General features: G+C 58.8%; 1 protein-coding gene across 2 annotated transcripts in view; it reads left to right on the top strand.

The window, feature by feature from the left end:
- The window catches only part of LRP5 (LDL receptor related protein 5), a 78,410-nt gene that overhangs the window by 12,735 nt on the left and 52,544 nt on the right, over window positions 1-13,131 (top strand). The gene's annotated exons all lie outside the window — the stretch shown is intronic.

Raw genomic sequence — 13,131 nt, 5'->3', positions numbered from 1 at the left:
CGCCGGCCGAGGTGTGGGCAGGGGCGTTTCTCTTTTGCGCCTTCATCCGGAGGCCATCCGTGCACCCCTGCCCCTCCCTCTCAGAGGACTTCGTTAGGGACCCTGCTTCCTCCTTTCCCTGTTGCCTTTCTTCTAACTGCCTGGCTGACTCACAGGGCCAGGGCCTCCTCTCTGGAGAGCTGACCAGCAGCCCCCCCTCCAGTCCCCGTGCATCCGGCAGCCTGCTCTCCCCTTGCATCCGGCAGCCTGCTCTCCCCTTGCCACTCGGTCAGCTTCCCCGCTGCAGGCAGAGGAGGGAGCTGGGCGTCCCTCGGAGGTCCGTGCCTTTCCCCGGGACTGCCGACTGGGCTCTGCACCCAGTAGGTACTCGGGGCGAGGGCCGCTGCTCTCCAGGCCGGGTGCTAGGTCGCGCTGTAACGTGGAGGATGCGGCCCTGAGCGCCCGGCCTTCCTGCCCCACCTCCCCTCTGGCCATGCGTCCAGGTGGGACCGGCCTCTTCTCGGCTGGGCAGGCGCCTGCTTTCCTGACTTCCTGTGTTGCCTCTAGCCTAGGAGTAATTTAAGCCTCAAGCAGGTATGTGCTGACTCGCTCGAGTGTAACCAGCTCGGAGCTAGGCCCCTGGGAACAGGCAGGCACAGGCCCCGTCCGTCCGGGGCAGCACGCACTGACCCTCGCTCGGCCAGTGGTGCGCGCCAAAGGTGAGGGCTGTGATGGGGGAGCCCCGCCTGCTGCTGGCCCCTGTGCCTCTGCCACCTGGACCCTGGCCGTTGTGTCGCTTGGATGGGTCCCTCCCTCTCTGGAGGGGATAGCCAGGTGGCCTCTCCCTGCAGCGTTTGCCGCCTCCTGCTGCCTGCCGGGTTACTCTCCCGCTGTCTACCCTTCACACCCGCCCCGGAGGCAGGGAGGCCGGCTGCGTCTCTGTGGTCACTGAGGAGCCGGCACTCCGGGTTCCGAGCCCCCGTGCGGGTTTGGGGGCCGCCATAAAGGTCAGCACCCAGGACCAGCTCCGATTTTCCTGGGAGCCCTGCTCAGCGTGGGGTCCGCAGCAGCTCCCGCACTGGAGCCCAGGACGTGTCACCGGGGCCTGTCGGGGTTTCTCTGTGGAGAATTCTGTTCCGTCTTTTCAGGCCTGCCGGCATCAAACACTGGTCCCTGCCCAAGGGCAGGTCCCCAGCCCGGAGGAGCTCCCCCAGGGCCCTGCAGAACCCCAGTTACGGGCGAGTCCTCATTCCTACGATCCTCCAGACCCGACGCTGAGCTTGGCTCCCAGGGTAGTCGGCGCTGGGTGCTGAACCTTCCCGGCAGCCCTAACCCTGCATGGGGTCTCGGGACCAAGGAAGGCCAGTGCCTCGAGGAGCGTCAGCCCCTGCGAGGCTTCAGCAGGGTCAGAAGGCAAGAGGTTATAAGCAAACCACAGAGAGGACATTCGAGTTTTATCTGATGGTTTCCATCTGTCCGCATGCTGGACAGACAGACACGCCCTGCGGCCGAGGCCTTGTGTTGGGCTCCGGCGGCGGCGGCGGCCTGCGGACCGCGGCACCCAGGTAGCTGCTTTTTTCCAGGAACAGGGATCATTTGAAAGCAGAGCCTCCCCGTTTTCCCATAAAAAGGAGATTTTGCGGCATGATGGTGAATTTGGCACGTCTTCATTATTATGGTTTTTGTGCAACACTTAAAGAAAATAAAAGCTGGTACAAAGGTATGTTTGTTTCTGAAATGTGTTTCCTTTCCCAGATGTCCTTTCTGCCAGTTCCAAATGCACTGAGCTCAGCTCTCCAGTTTCCTCTGCAGGCAGAACAATGAGGTCTCTGTGAGCACGTGGGGGGGGCTCCTCTCGCCTCGGTGGAAACCACCAGCCTCTGCCAGTCGGACCGGGAGCCGCTGACTGGCGGGGGCTTGGCGGTCTGCTGGCCCATGGGGGTAACTTGCAGGGCGGTGGCTTGGAGGCACCGCAGTCTGCACCTTGGTTCAGCTCCTTGGGTTCGCTGCGTGGCCTCGAGGCAAATGCTTGCATCTGTGTGGCGTGTGTGCACCCCGGGACTTGGTACTGTACCTACTACCTGCCTTTGATCTGGCCCCTTTCTTCTTGTTGTTGTCTTTCTGGCATCAAACACTGGTCCCTGCCCAAGGGGAGGCCTCCAGGACACAGTGTGGGTGCAGAGTTGGCCGGAGAGCCTGGTAGAACTGAGTGGGCGTTCCCAGAGTCCCGCGTCCCTCGGGCCCTCCTTGGCTGCTTGGTCTGTCACTGCTTTCTTGAGAACAAGTGTGTGTGTGCTCCGCGGGAGAGCTGTGAACCACACACATGCACACAGGCGGGCTCACACGATCACACACAAATGCATGTGCACGCACACACGAAGGCATGTGCACACACACACACACACACACACAGAGGGCCCTCAGAAGTGCCTCCTTGGTTGACTGCCAAGGACAGCTAACGGACCCCTACAAGCTTCCACTCGGTGGTTTTTATTCTGGTCACCATTGAGCACCATCTCTAAGGAGTGACTTTATTTGGGGCGTCCCTTTAATGAAGTCCTTATTTTTTCATAAGTGCCTCCTGCCTCAGAACACTTGAGATACGAGCATCTAGCCTTAATAGATAAAAATAGCTAATACATATTGACATTTACAGTGGACTCAGCAGGTTCTAAGAGATGTTCGTCGATTGTCTCCTTTACTCCTTCCAGCCGCTCTGGAGGCAGCGTGCCATCACTCCCCCATTTCATAGATGAGGAAACTGAGGCTGGGAGAGCCCATGGCACCTGCTCAGGGTCATGGGGCACTAATGTCAGCAGATGAAGCGCCAGTGCCTGTCTCTGAATTGCTATTTGAATTATAAAGTGTTTTCTTTCCTCTAAAGGAAATTGGCCAGAGAGTCCCCGGTGCATTTAAATGAGTGTGCTGCGGGGCCCAGACCTCGGTCTCCTCAGTGGACAGATGTGGAAACTGAGGCCTGGAGCGGGTGGTGCCATCAGAACCGCTCTCCTGGGTGGTCCCGCCTCCTGTATGAACCGAATGCCTGTTCCAATGGGGCCTCGGGGTTTGGGGTGAAAGCGACGGACTTGCCTTCCACCGGGATGGACCGCCAGCGTCCGCTCCCCTCTCGCCCTCCGCGGGCCCCCAGGCGCTGGGTCCCAGGCCCGCCTCTCCCAGTCTTTGCCATGGTCTTGGGCCACTTCCGGGAGCCGGGCAGGCTGGGAGCCGTTGAACCGAAATGGTATGTAATCAGAATGCTATATTTTGTCGAAAATAAGAATGTTAGGAACAGGCTGGTTTCTGGCAAGTCCAACTGGGACTCTGAAATACATATTTTTCCCTGCTCTGCCCTAAACCTTCTAATTAGAGAAAACGCACATTTGCGGATATAAATCAAACGTCATATTCCCTACAAACTGGCCCTAGGTATCACTGAGTCGTAACATTCCATAGTTGCTAAATGAGGGCTTTCAGTGTGTGTGTGTGTGTGTGTGTGTGTGTGTGTGTGTGAGAGAGAGAGAGAGACAGACAGACAGACAGACACAGACAGACAGAGGTGCCCTTTGGTGAGCCCTGGCCGCCCGTTTCCTTCCCTCTCAGGCCCCTGGGCCCCCGTTCCCCTGCTCCCCTCCTCTGTCAGCACCTGCCGGGCCTCTGCGGTGAAATATATGCATATGCCCAATTAAAACATACTTAGCAGGGGAAATGGCTTTCGGGGCGAAGCACTTTCCCTCACAGGAAAGGCTCTGCTGAGCAGTGTTCCGTGACCAGACCCCGACGTCCGCCCCCGTGAATGGGCTGGGTTTGGGAAAGGTGACTTGGCTCTGGCCACGGCCCTCGAGTGGGCTGTCCTCCCTTGCTGGAGTCGGACCTGACTGCACCCGCTCGGGGGCTCAGGGGCCTGGGGCCTGGTCAGCGGGGGACCCCCTGGTCCTGTGCTGTGTTGCGGGGCGGGATGTTGCCTCATCCGTGTGGACCCACGTCCTGGAGACTTGGGGTCCTTTGTATCTGGGCTGGCTTGTTGCACACGGTTTCCCTCCCGGTAACCAAACGAAGAAGCCCCTTCCTCAAGGCAGGCCTCTCCCGGCCGAGGCCAGAAGGTGGCCAGTGGTGTGGGGTGAGTGGGACGCCGAGGCGTGGCCCCAGGCGGCCCCCAGCCTCCGAGGACACCTGTCTTGTTTGTGAAAAGGAGTGGAGGTGCTGGGGACGGAGGTGGCCATCGCCAGCGTGCGGGATTCCCGGTGCCCTCGCCAGGTCTCTGCGGACGCATCCTATTCAGTGTTACTTCTGTGTTTTCCATTTCACGTTGCCTCCAGGCCGGTGTTTTCCGAGATGTGTCACCTGGGTCAACACGACACCATGTTTTGTGATCAGATACACGTGGGAAATCCTGGGATTTGGGAAGTGAACTGGGCTCCCTCACTGCACGCAGGACTTCTCAGAGCCTTTACGATGGTCACGACACGCCAGGATTGCTTCCCCTGTATCTGGGTTCAGAGTCTAGAATCGGAAGGGCAGTATGTGGCGTTGTGAGAGGTGGAGGAGGAAAAGCCCAGCTTAGGATGGGGGCCCGCGGCCAGCCCTGCCCGTCGCCTGCGTGGCCTCCGTGAGCGGCGTCCCCTGTCAGAGCTGGATCTCCACCTGCTGGAAGTGAGATGAGACCGCTGCTCCCTGGGGGGCTGCCAGGATCCACTGGGGCAGCCCGAGGGTGGGTAGCACGCAGCAGGCCTGCAGCAGATGCTGGTTTCTCCCTCTGCCCACCCCAGGGCGTGCTGCCCCGTGTGGGTGCTGGGCTGGGGGCCAGGAGCTGGTGGCTGAGACTTGCAGGGTGGGGGGACTCGATGACCATCTGATGGTCATCCCCGGTGCTAGGGGTGACCCTCTGCTGGGTGGGAAGGAGGGCCACAGTCACTCCTGGAAGGGGCCCAGGTCACTTGGGCCGGGGTCAGGACCTCCGAGTGACCTTTGGGAGCATTGGGCTGCCTCGCCGGACACCCAGGGGTCCCTCTGGCAGGCACAGCGTGGGCCTGCTCAGGCCCTGGGCCTCTGCTTGTCTCCCAGGACTTCCCAGAGCAGCTGACCCGGCTCCTCCTGGAGCAGAGGCCCAGGCCTGTCGTCCACGTGGCCAGACCTCCCACCTGCCCCGGCCCAGCCCCCACTGCGGCAGCACCTCTCCCTGTAATGGAGGCCCGGAGGCCAATGTCCTGTACTTTGTGCTCGAAGGTTTTCTTTTTATCTTTTGCAGCTGATTTCTTCTTTCCTGCTCCACCCCCCGGACCGACCTTGGCTGCTTCCTGCTCGCCTGCTTCCCTGACCTTTGCAATGTGGTCCCTGCTCGGGAAACCTGCCTGGGCCTCGGGGTTAATTGCTGCCTTCCTATAGAGCCGTGTGTGCCCCTGTGAGTGTGTGTGTGTGTGTGTGTGTGTGTGTGTGTGTGTGTTAGAGAGACTGAGATGGGGGACGGGGGACAGCAGGAATGGGGTGACTGAGCCAGGAGGGGGAGAAGGAGCCGGGGTGGCTGAGGGTCCTGGGGCAGGTGTGTGGATGGAGGAGAGCGGGGGGGTGGGGAGCAGGAAGGAGGCACCAGGACCCCGCAGGTAAGAGGCAGGTGTGAGGCGAGAGGGTAGGTGCTAGGCGAGTGGGGAGCAGGGTGCCGCCCCTGTGCTGGGCCGTCCCTGGGGCCGGGGTGCAGTCCTGTGCCCACCTTGGCTACATCCGCCCTGATTTGAAGCAGACGATGGTCTGTAGTCAGTACGTTTACACAGTGCCAGCAGCTCACAGATCGATCGATCGTTATTGCAATGACCCCTGGGATGGGCCGCGGGGGAGGGGGGCGCGGAAGCAGGGCCCTCCCCCAGAAGCCCCTTGGCAGCCGGGCCCTGCTCTGCATAGGTCCTGGGGTGGCCTCAGCCATCCCTGCCCAGAGCTGCGGGCTGAGGGTCCTGTCTGGGGAAGTTCAGACAGTGCGTTCAGGGAGGTGGGGCGAGCTGGGCCGGCTCATGGAGGCCCCGGCTGTCACCTGGGCCAGGTGTAGCCACCGCGGAGGGTTTGTGGGGGTGGGAAGAGCAAACAGCATGGAGGGGGAAAGGTTGGGGTCTGCTGGGGTCTTGGTGGGATCCATGTAGGGGAGCCTGGGGGGCCGAGGCCACGTTGGGGAACCAGGAGAATTTGGGGGTGTTCCCTGGCTTAGTGGGTCCTTAGGTGCGTGGCTAGACGGAAGGCTATGACAGCTCAGCTGAAGGAGCAGTGGAGACATCGCGCCATCCATCCGGGCGTTGGAGATGTTATCAGGGTCCCGCCTGGCTCGGCCCCTCAGGCCTGCAGGTTGGAGTGTGCTGAGCTTTCCATAAAAGGCAGGACATCTGTTCAGTTCAAGGAAACCTAAGGTTTTATTGTCGTCGTAAATGTCAAGTCTGCTTTAGCACATGTGGACAACTGCAGAGCCGTGTCCCGGGCGCTGGCTGAGCTGGGATAAACGTGGGATTCTGTCGCTGGAATGGTGTTGTCCTGGCTGCCTGGGGGCCGCTGCTGAGCCGGGTGCCGGGGACGGAACGTGGGAGGGGGGGAGGGGGGGAGTCCTGGCTTTAGGGATTGGTCACGTCAAAGCGAGTGTGGTGTGTATGCTTCTCCCACCTTCCTTAGGAACGTTCCATGGGAAGTTTAGGCCTGATTTTCCGAGAAGGTCGGCGTGCAGTTCCCAGCCATTTTGAGGCCCCTGAGCTCTGCTCCGGGCAGCCAAGTGCGCGGTTCTCGCATCGCACGTGGAGCCAAGGGCTGAGCCGAGGGGCTGAGCCGAGGGGCTGACCCTCGCGGCGCGCCGGGCGGCCACTTCGCACGCACTCGTGGGACCGCACAGATGTCTCCGTTTTAGCCGGAGCGGTGTTTTTCACGCGTTTCCTCTTAGACGGGAAATAGGACTTTCCTGCCCGGGGCTGGGGAGCCTTGGACACGCCCCGCGCGGCCCAGTCTCTTTGGAGGATCCATGTTTTACCATAAGGCTCGTGAGAATTTTTCAGTCTCCTTGATCGTCATGCTAGTTTTTATAAAATGACAATGAACTTGATTTAAAGCACCTGGAATTATGTCTAAGTCATAGTGGCCAGGAGTGTAAGCAAAAAAATAATACAACAATACAGAGACACGGAGGAAGCCCTGCATCGGTGCTCACGGAGGGGAGGACCATGTCCCAGCGCTGCCGCTTCCCGAGGGGATCTATAGATTCCATACGATCCCCACAGCGCCCTTCCCCCCGCTCCCTCCCCCTCCCTTGTAGAAATGTTGGCGCCTGGTGTTGGATGAAGGGGGGTGGCGAGGGGTGCCGTGTAGAGGGGCCAGTGGTGATGTGGCCGGGGGTGTCTGCGTCTGAGAAGTGAGGTGGGGCGGGTGAGAGGTGGCTGCCCCGCAGAGGCTGCACGAGTGGCTGGGCGTTGGTTATATCGAGCAGAAGTAAATACATAGACAGTCACAGAAGCCAGGTATCTGCTTGGAAGGTACTGACAAGCGCAGAAAGCGGGAAGGTTAGAAGGTACCCTGAGGACATGTTTAAAATCAGCAGGACAGCCACAAACACGTGGATGTTACCACACGCCAGCACGCACGCACACACGGAGGAATAGTACAGGTCAGTGGTCGGCAAACCGCGGCTCGCGAGCCACATGCGGCTCTTCGGCCCCTTGAGTGTGGCTCTTGCACAAAATACCACGTGCGGGCGCGCACGTTCAGTGCGATTGAAACTTCGTGGCCCATGCGCAGAAGTCGGTTTTCGGCTCTCAAAAGAAATTTCAATCGTCGTCCTGTTGATACTTGGCTCTGTTGACTAACGAGTTTGCCGACCACTGGTCTAGGTGTGTGTATAAAAGTGCACATATGTACATAGTCAGTTCTTACTATACGTGGCACTCACATTCTATCGAGTTGCCGTAAACACCGAGTTCGCCGACACTGACCCGTAGCTCCCAGCGGAAGCACGGGGTTAGGTTCCTGCGAGCCCCTGGCCACAGCATTTTCATCCCCCGTCAGTACACAGCCTTGTGCGCGTTTCTGTTCAGAGACGCTTTGTTTAGTATATGTTGTTGGCTGGTTAACACTGAACCCACGCCCTGCAGCTCTCGCTCCGGCCTCACCCAGCTCACATTTTCCCCGCGAGGCACGTCGCCCCTTCTCACGTTTACAAACACAAGACGGCACCGCTTCACACAGTGACATCACCAGCAAAAGGCACAGACGTGTGACCTGGGGGGCGGGGGGTTGCTAACCAGACGGCGAAGAGGACGCTGCCGCGGGTTCCGCCTCGCGCTGAGCGAGGCCCAGGAGTGGCCGCAGCGGCCCCGTTGGCATTGGCTTGGGGATGTGAATACATTTCAGCAACTAGGGATGCTCTCCAGGTGGAGCCTGGGAGGGGGGCGGACGGGCCGTGGGTGGGCTTCCTGGCTCTGTCTCCCGAGCAGACCCGGGGGAGTGACCCCCAGCAGCAGTGAGCACGCCCGGTGCCCAGGTCACGGCTTCTGAACATCATCACCACAGCCGGGAAACAGGAGTACTGGCTCCGAACCCATTTAAGGAACTAGGAATCGATGGGTCTGCACTGGTTTAAAAACGCAAATAAATGGTAGTAGATGTGCTTTAGTGACCAGCCACCATTTAAAAATCCTGAATGTAGTTCTAAGTCATTCTATTGAGTAGCTTGTAATACCCTATAATCTTACTACACCCTGTTTTTATTATTTATATTGTTTTGACTTGTGGTAAGTTACACGTAACATAAAATTTACCATCGTAACCCAAGCGTCCAGTTCAGGAGTATTTTTAAAAAATATATTTTATTGATTTTTTACAGAGAGGAAGGGAGAGGGATAGAGAGTTAGAAACATCGATGAGAGAGAGACATCGATCAGCTGCCTCCTGCACACCCCCCTACTGGGGATGTGCCTGCAACCAAGGTACATGCCCTTGACCTGAATCGAACCTGGGACCCTTCAGTCCCCAGGCCGACGCTCTATCCAGTGAGCCAAACCAGCTAGGGCCAGTTCAGGAGTTTTAAGTACATTTGCGCTGTTGGGCGCCCACCATAATTTAATTACCGATTGAAGCCACTTTCACACGATAAAGCAACATTGTATATCTCTCTGCCCCCTACCCCCAGCTCAGCTGTGACGTTGTTGCTTTTTTACACTGTAAACATAATGTGGAATGCCATACAAAACTGCAACAGGGATTTTGTAGGATTTGGGAAGCTGGGTGTAAAATGTAAGGGGGTGTAGTGGGCTCATGACAGCCTCGCGGAGGGATCAGGAGGGACCGGCTGGGCAGGCGCTGGGCGGATGGCAGAGCCCTTGTACCTGGGCACGTGGTTTTGGCGCAGGGCTGGACAGGCAGCCAGGACAGCGGAGGGAAGGTGGGAGCAACCCAGGCATACCTGGAGGTGTGGCCCCGGGCAGAGGTGGCAAGCAGGAACTCCTGCCCCTGGGGATGGGGGCACGAGGTGGTACGGAGGGTGGGTAGCGGGCGGGAATAACCAGTTTGAGAAAGTCAAGCTAGAAGGCACTCAGAGCTGTTAGGCGTCAAGGAAATTGTTTATGAGCCGTTGTGAGTGGAATTAATTAACTGGAGTGCGTAGATGCATCTTGGTGTCAGGCCAGGGCATGCTCAGCATTTGCTGAGTCTTGTTCATCTTTGAAGGCTCCGGTCTCCCCTCCTCCAGGAAGCCTGCCAGGGCCACCCGTGGCTCGCTCTGCCTCCTCCCAGAAGACGGCCCGGGCCCTCTGACAGCGCTCTCTCCCCGGCTCCAGGCACCGCCTGTCCATGTCACTCATCTGCCTGTTCTTCTTGCTTAGGTGGTTAACTGCATGTGTGTGCATGTATGCGTGTGTGTGTGTGTGTGTGTGTGTGTGTGTATGTGTGTATGTGTGCGCGCGCAGTGTCCTGGCGTTGGGCAGATTACAAAGCCCTCGTAGGCTCCTTGAATGTGGCCCCACGCGGTCTTCCACTTCTCGGCCTTCCCCATGGGGCTGGCACGGGACAAAGGACCGTTCCTGACGGATGAATCCATAGTTTGCGTCCAGGCCCCAGCCTGCTCCAGTGAGCAATGTAACGCTTGGTGAATATCAATAAGGCGTGTTCTTAAAATGTGGCTGGTTTTGGTGCAGTAGCAGGGGATTGGGTTACCTTGAGCCGGGCTGTGTTTAGTGTAACCATGTGAACGGTGTAAAACACAGGCTGTGGGGATGGAAGCCCGCACATCTGTTACGCATTCTATATATAAGAGCTGGATATGCTTACACGGGTTAAAACGGGGCTGTTGGCACCGGGACGCACCGTCAGACTCCCGACTCGGCCGGGCTGGGCCTGGACGTCAGTCAGTCACGGGTCCTGGCACCTGAGGCCGAGGCGGGGGGCAAGCCTTTTCTCTGGCACCGACTGGCCGAGGGTCTTGGGAAGTCAGACCCACCCTACCTCTGCTCCCACTGCCCTACCAGGGAGGCCCAGAGAGCCCACAGGACGCTCGGGGGTGTCCTGAGGGTCGTGCCGAGCCGGGGTTGTGTACATCACGGAAACGAATCTGTGCCTCGTGAAACAGACTGGGAAGCCAGGAGGGAGAAGGAAGGTCACGGGGCCATCGGTGGGCTCGGGGCGCAGTGATGCCTTTAAAAAATTATTTATCGAGGTGAGGTTCACGGAACATAATACCAGCATGTTAAAGTGAACACGTGAGCGGCACTTCTCACAGGCACCAACCGTGCTGTGTTGCTACCACCTCTACCTAATTCCAGGACATCCCCATCGCCCCAAAAAACGCCCGCCACTCCTCATTCCCCCTGCCCCTGCCCCTGGCAACCACGGATCTACCATCTGTCTTTACGGATTGGCCGGTTTGACACGGAATGATTATAATATGCGGCTAGCTCCTTCACGTAGCGTCATGTTTTCAAGCTTCATCTATGTTGCAGTGTGTCCGTCCTGCATTCCTGAGTAATATTCCATGAAGCACGTTTTGTGTCTCCATTCATTCCTCCGTCACGGACATCCGGCGGTTCCCGCCTTCTGGCGATGGTGAATAACGCTGCTGTGAACCTGGGTGTCTGTTTACCTGAGTCCCTGTCGTCAGGGACCTTTCAGGGGCAGACAGAGGCGCGGACTTGCTGGGTCACCTTTGAGGAGCTGTGGGGCAGCTTGCCACAGCAACCAGCGCTGCCTTTTACGAGGAGCCCCCACTTCCTGCTTTGTAAGTGAGGAGACTGAGGCTCCTAGCGGAGATGGAAAGTCTTGCTCCAGACCTCACCGCTGGGGCCCCGGCTGGGATTCGAACCTGAGTCTGAATGGATGAAACATTGTGTCAATTACAGCTGCCTCCTCCGCAGCCTGGCTGGTGTTTACCCAGCGCTTAACATGTGCCGTGACCAGACGGAGCCTTTGTACGAATTGTCCTGTCTAAGCCCCGTAGTTTCCGGTGTGGAGGTGCGGTGATGGCCCCCATTTCACAGACCGGTCGTCGAGGTCCGAGAGGCCCGGGTCTGAGCCGGTCCTGCTCTGAGCCGGCACCCTGAGCTGGCTTCCAGCTCACACCGGGAGGCTGGCCCCGTCTGTTGGCCCTCGTGATATATGGCCCTGAGAAAAAAAAAAAAAAGTGTACAGATAACGTCATAGAGACATAAGTGGAATGTGGGGTTCAGACATTCAGAATATATTTGCCCGGAGACTCGACAAGGTCATCTTTCCTGTGCCCCGTCTCCTTGTCAGACTTTGCCCCCACCTCGCACTTCCTCTTAACCATGGTCCCAGCGTGCATCCGGGCGGAGAGCCACAGTCAGTGTGTGTGTTCTGACTTACCATGTTCTGACGTTACTGCCATCATTTTCTTAATGCTTTAATGGACACAACGTTCCACGGAGACCAGTCTGGTTATCCTGATATCGGGGATATTTTGCTTTTTTTTTTTCTTATTACCAATAAGGCTGCAGCGAATGTTGTGACGGGGCCCTTTCCCTTCCTTCGGATTGGTCCTGGAGCGCGGGGTGGCCCGGCCGGCGGCTCAGGCTTTCACCCTGTCCCCTCCTCTTCCTTCGCACATGGCATTGCTTCGTCTCACTGCCCCCAGTTCAGGCCGCCCGTCAGGAGATCATCCTGGGTGGAGTGACCTTGGGCAGGTCAAGGCACCTTCCTGTGTGTGTTTTTTTAAAATCCTCACCTGAAGATACGTTTTGTTTTTTAATTGGTTTTAGAGAGAGCGGAAGGGGGGTGAGGAGGGAGAGAAAGAGAGAAAGAGAAAGAGAGAGAGAGAGAGATAGAGAGAGATATCAATTGGTTGTTTTCTGCACACACTCCAACCAGGGATCGCACTCCCAACCTTCGTATGTGTCCTGACAGGGAATCGAACCCGAAACCTTCTAGTGCACAGGATGGTGCTCCCACTAACGGAGCTGCCCGGCCAGGGCCAGGCACCTTTCTGAGAGCCTTCTTATCTGGCAGATACGCAGCTGCGACCCCTGACCTGTGGGGGCTGTGAGCGGAGGGGTCTTGGGCCCACGGGCCTGTCCCTGGGGCAGGCATGGAGCACCGGGTCTGCCTGCCTCCCATGTGCTCCTCCTGGGACAGTCACACCGGCTGTTCCCTCCACCAGGGACGCCTCCCTCCGGCCTCCCTCGCCCCTTCACGTCTTTGCCCGGGGCCCCTGTCTCGGTGAGACCACAGAGGCCGTCTTAGGTGAAGGGCACACCCAGCCCTCTGCCCGCTCTGCTTTCCACACACAGTGTGTGTTCCCGGAGCCCACGGCTCCTGACCGATGGCAGCCGCCGGCCTGTTTCCCGCTGGAACAGAGGACACGGCGGGGTGGGGGGCTCTCGGTTCCGTCGTGTGTGCGCAGGTGGAGGCCGAGCCCGCTGCACGCCACTCGCCACGCCCTTCTGGTCCCGCCGGCCCCTCCTCCTCCTCCCGCCTGGCCCTGTTCCCACCCGCATCGCCTCGGCCTCCCTCTGTCCGTCCTGTCCTCGCCTTTCTCCACCGGTGGGAGAGGAGGACCCGTCTCCCGGATGAGCTGGGGCACCCGGCCCCTCGTTGGCACGGGGCCACGGTAGCTGGGGTGGCCCAGGCCCCGAGGAGGGTCCTGGAGGGAAGGTGCAGCGGGTGCCAGCTGGGGAGGGCGGGCAGCCACCCACG

Source organism: Eptesicus fuscus, chromosome 13, assembly GCF_027574615.1.
Source record: "Eptesicus fuscus isolate TK198812 chromosome 13, DD_ASM_mEF_20220401, whole genome shotgun sequence".
NCBI lineage: Eukaryota > Metazoa > Chordata > Mammalia > Chiroptera > Vespertilionidae > Eptesicus > Eptesicus fuscus.
The sequence above is the reverse complement of the archived record's forward strand: the minus strand, read 5'-3'. Positions and strand labels throughout refer to the sequence as shown.